Source organism: Limulus polyphemus, unplaced genomic scaffold, assembly GCF_000517525.1.
Source record: "Limulus polyphemus unplaced genomic scaffold, Limulus_polyphemus-2.1.2 Scaffold1557, whole genome shotgun sequence".
Classification (NCBI taxonomy): domain Eukaryota; kingdom Metazoa; phylum Arthropoda; class Merostomata; order Xiphosura; family Limulidae; genus Limulus; species Limulus polyphemus.
Genome location: NW_013667167.1, coordinates 200,997 through 206,606, shown reverse-complemented (window position 1 = coordinate 206,606; position 5,610 = coordinate 200,997). Strand labels below are relative to the sequence as shown.

Genomic DNA, 5,610 nt, shown 5'->3' with positions numbered 1-5,610 from the left:
AGATACTGCAAAAAGCTCACAACTCTGTTGTAAATCAAGACCACAACTCCTCTTCATATCTCATAGAAACAAACTCTCCTGTACCAGACCACCTCTTATCCTCACACACCACCCAAACAACAAACAGGTTAAAGACATTATTCTAAATAATGTTCACATTTTAAAGGAATCTAAAGATATCTTACCAAGCCCCTATGAACAAATGTAACCATGAATTACAACAAAACAAAATTATTTTTGACATAGAAACATTCCACTCTGATAGGGTGAATGAATATTTTGTTTTTTTGTAATGTTTTTATCCTTTACTTAATTTATGTATTTAATTAATTATTATCATTATTTATTTATTTCATAGATTTCTTACTTATAACCTGCAACTACTAATCCTTTAATTACTTTAAACAAATTCTCAATTTTGTTTTTTATTTTTATATATGTATGTGTGTGTGTGTGCAGTGCTGTGTTTAGGTACACACAGACCCTGCAATTGCAGGGGATACTGCATACTACACATGCAAAACATTTTTAATTTTTCACACAAGCAAGAAAATATATTTGACATATATATATAAGAAAATATATGCATAGCAGAAAATTCTCTGACAACATGGATCTATATATTCTGTTTTTTTATTTTATTTCCAAAATTATTGTAGCTGTTGTCTCTTTAATGTCTCTGTAATAACCTGCTGCTGTAAAAAAAACACCAGTAAAACATGATTCTATTTTTATACACCCTTCTATGCATTGGGCATCCACAGTGGGTGGCAAGAGTTGCCACTTGTCTCTCCTTGGAAAATTAGAAACATAATTCTTTCTTTACTCAATCAGCATATATGTATATGGATTTTCAAGTTTTTTTATTTACTTAACATTTCACATTGCTTATCACATTTAATTTTCAATACTAATAAAAGTTGCCAGGTTTGTCAGCAGCTTTACTTAAAATCTCCAGATGTCTACCCTGTAGATAAATATTGAAAAGATTGCTACAACAGCAGCAGCTTCATGTTAATTGGGTATGGCAATTGCCACTCAGGTCATCAAAGAGACTGACATGGTCTTGCTGATATCCCCTGAGCCCTGACACAGTGATTGAGGTGAATCTGTTTCCACCTGATGGTAATACAGGCAGCAGGTCATCAAAGAGCAGTCGCAGTCTTGTCAACATCTCCTGAGACAGCATGGTCAGGCTCAACCTCTGCCGATATAATACACAGAGATATATCAATGTCATAAGTGCCGACACGACAATGTTGTGCCACTGGTCTGATCATATGTAATAGACCTATTACCAGCAAGTTACTTCAGTTTTGGCTTTTGTGAGAGACATACTGACAAGCTGTTGATTTACTTCGTTGGAAGACATCAGATCATAAGGTAAGAAACACTCAAGCTAGTTCTGTAAAAAGTATTATGCTTTTTTTATGGTGGTTATGAGGTCAGTCAAATTGACTAAACCCATACAAAGATATAATACTGATATTAAGATAATATATAAAGTTTTTTCTAAACAAAAATGTTTGATAATTATCTGGAGGTTATAAAGATTTCAAATGTAAAATTTGACAATTTTCTGATGCATAAAAGTATTTTTAATCTTAAAATCAATATTACTCTGCATAATGAACAGTCAACATTTAAAACAAAAAAATGCATGAGCAACTCATTACTTAAAAAGCTTAAACTTTATACAAAAAATTTATATTTTATATATAAAAGCCTTGTAATGTTTACTGACAAACTGTAAAATTTCATGAAGATATGCATATTGTATTAAAAGTTATAGTATTCTCTTTATTGTAATTGCATAACTTTGAAGGCAGGTCCATCGTATCTCGATTTTGACCCCCCCCCCAGGCCGCTAGTTAGTTTTTGCAGGAGGGCCGCAAATCTACTAAACATGGCACTGTGTGTGTGTATATATATATATATATATCTTTCTAATTCTCTGTCATATGGTTTCAAGCATTTGTAAACATTGTTATACACATTCACTTGTTATAGTATCACATGACCTTCAAAGTATAACTGCCTGAAAACTGTATCAACAACAATCTGTAATTAACATCTTATTGTCTTTGGTGGTTTAACCTACAACATACTCCTTGTTTTTTTTCTTTCAACAACCTCATGTGTAATTTCTTATACTGTCTTCTTAGGTTCACTGTTTTCCTATCGAGTAATTAGGTAGGAGCTAGAATAAAACAGAAAGTCAACAAAAATATATTGAAAAGCAGTTATTTGAAATCTCTTAACCTTGACTGAGTATGAAACAAAGAAATATATTGCACAAATTACACAGATTAACACAATCTTTATTTCAAACACAATTAATGTTAAAGACAAGAATAAAGCTTGGCACTTTTACCAAAGAGACATGTGATTATAATATGTAGTTAAGAAAAGTCAGGGCAAGAAATTCATGGCAATTGCCATTGTATTTCTCAAAATGGCCATGATGATATCAAAAAATCACTAAAATCCACAGCCATGATGGCCACCCTTTGGTATCCCTTTGGCCATCATGTCCTCATGATCTAAATTTGTATTGCATACAACATCAAAAAGAAAACCAATGGGGATCACAAGCACTGGACTTACAACCTACAGAAATTACCTTTTCACAAATAACATATCACATAAAATGCATGTAGTCAAGGGAGTAAAGTTTTCACTTTGATTGGCATTAAAACATTCTTGCAGGCTCTTAGTTGTAGCAAGCAATTCAAATTGGTGCCAAACTACAAACCCACAGAACTTACACAAAGAGTTACAGCGGTATATGATGATCAAAATCACCCCATACATATGCCAGTCAGAGTGAAGTGCACGACTGCAAATGAGCATGCCGAAAAAGGATTGAGTTAAGAGGCAGAATTCTGTGAAACTTTTTTTCTGTGGTGGCCAATTGACAGAAATTTAAACTTTTTTTTCATCGGTAAACATGTATATTACATCCTGATTTTATCTTCAGCATAGCATTCATAGAATGGCTCAGTTTTTTTTTTCAAGTATAAACTTTTAGCTCATAGCTCCGTAATCTCTTGACTGATTTGAGATCTAATTACAGTTTAGGACTCAGAAGGTGAAACCCTTTCGATTGATGTATTTGACCACACCCAATGTCTCATCCTTTAATCCTACCTAAAAAAAAAAAATTCAATTTGAGGGTAGACTGGTGAGATCCTGATGAGTAATAAAATCCAATTGGAATAAATGCATGCCCCATGTTTGGTACTGCTAGCACACAAAAATATAGCTAATAAAAAGGAAAAAAGGTCTCATAGAAAAACTTACTCTAATCTTGCTTAAAAGAGAATTCCCTCTTGTTTAGAAAATGAAGGGAAATAGGATAAGTCAATAATTCGGCTCAATAAATTTTACGTGCAAAACCACCAAAGGCTTAGGCATCCTACATTAGCTAGCTGGGTTAATGTTACTGAATTTCAAGTAATGAATTGCACAATTCATTGTGTGATGATGCATGATTTATAAGTCGTGACCATGTAGTGATTTATAGGTTATGATCAGGTAGTGTAGGCTTAGATTACTGTTTAGCAGCATTAGTCTACATCAGAAATTATGCAAAAAAATACTAGTAGTATTATTGTTCAGAAATAGAATGTTGGCCTTGGGTCATGGCAATGTATCTTTTTATCTATCTGTCAAGATTTTCAAAGGGCTGCTGTTCGGAGAATGTGTAACTGATTTTCGTCAATCTTGGTCAAGAAGTCAAACATGTTGAGATTGAATTTTACTGGTAGAAATTAGGCCTTTAAACTTCTCCTCCTCCCAGGGATTTTGCCTGATTATTCTCAAAGTCAGACAAAGTAATAAAAGGATAGATGTGCATAAAACTAGTACACAATTCTTAGGTACAAGGTCATTTGGGATCAGGAGGCAAAAGTTAGAAATCTTATAAAGCACTTGTTCTTTTTATGTGTAAATTCTGATCTTTATCAAAAATGGATAAATTAGTAAGCTGATAGAGATGGCTGAAATTTGTTTATGATTTGTAAGGTCACCAGTGATCAAATCCTGGAAATCTTTAAAATGCTTCTCCTCCCAGGGATTTTGTTTGATCCTTCTCAAAGTTAGACAAATTAATAAATGGAGAGAGGTGCCTAAAAGTTGTATAGAATTTTCAGGTCATTTGGGGTCAGGAGAGGAATCTTATTAAGGTCACAGAACATTTTAGATCAGCATGATAACTTTTTTTTTTTTAAACTTAAAGCTGATGTATTGTCACTTCATAAGTCTCGTTGGTTAAAGTTAATACCTACCTGATAAAACATAATCTGAAAGGATAGGCCAGCTTCCCAAGTCCCCAATGAAAAAATTTAATGCCATATTTACTAAACTGATTGGGAAACTCATTTTTATTCCATTAACAATAAGGTGTACTGTGGCATTAAGTGTCCACAAGTGAATTTTCTTTTTGGCCTTGGTGCCCTTGAAAAATGGGAGAAAATCTAAGGCCAAATGGCCTTGACCTAAAAATGATGAACTTTCTGGCCTGAAAAGTGTTAAGTTATTGTAAGTTACATTGCTCTAGACTGAGAAAACATGGTATTATATACTAAAAACAATAATGCCATTCTTCTCAGGGCACAGGCGCCACTCATATGAGTGATAGTCTCTTTTTCTGTAAACAAGGGATGTTGTATTCCTAAAGCATCATCTAATTTGCCAGTGCAAAAAATCACTATTAGTTTGTGTTTCTGCACTCCTCAAAAAATACTTCATGTTAGGTTGAATGAAATACTGCTTAACTGTTTTATAAACACACTCATAAGTGTCTCTTACAATCTACAGTCATTCTAGAATGAAAAAATTGTAATGTAGATTTATTTCTTATTTTGTTTGTGGTGATTACAAGGTTGGACAAATAGACCAAGCACGTATAGTGTTACAGTGAAGAAAAATAAGAAATAAAATATAAAGTTTTACAGAAAAACCTTCTGATATTCATTAGGAGATTGTAGAAATTGTGCACGAGAAATTTGAAAACTGTATGAAAAAAATATAGTTGCAGCAGTAGTTAAAGGAATGCCATGATATTTATTATGGAGTTACATACAAATGTATATGTCTAAGGTAAAGAAGTCAATGTACAAAATTAAAGTTAACTAATGCACTTTGATGACAAACAGTGCTTCTGAATGACAGAAAGATGAGTTTGAATTAACTGTCTTATTCTGAAAAGATTCTGTCTCAATATGGGCCTTGTAAATCAGAAAAACCTCATGACATGTACTGTGAAGAATGTCCATAGCAAGAGGTTAACAAACATCAAGTTTCACAACTTTGAATTAGAATAACATATACAAAGCTCTCTCATAATCAGTTTTGAAAATGTTATCAAAAACATTTCTTAAACCTTTAACCTGGGTCATGGCTCTTTTGCAAATGTCACAAACTTGTACACTGTTATTTTAAAAACTTAACTTTAATTGAACAACATTATTGTCAATGTATGTCAATAAATTTGTCCTGAAAACATAGTTTATAATTATTTTGTTTTGTGTGTGTGTGTGTGTGTGTGTGTGTATGTATGTCCCCTTCAGAATTTTCTAACACCAAAAATGTGATGCTGCAGTCACC

The 5,610-nt window shown here is 32.9% G+C and overlaps 1 protein-coding gene across 2 annotated transcripts in view; it reads right to left on the bottom strand.

Moving 5' to 3' along the window:
• The window catches only part of LOC106464079 (nucleoporin-like protein 2), a 106,493-nt gene that overhangs the window by 64,994 nt on the left and 35,889 nt on the right, over positions 1 to 5,610 (bottom strand). The window lies entirely within an intron of this gene.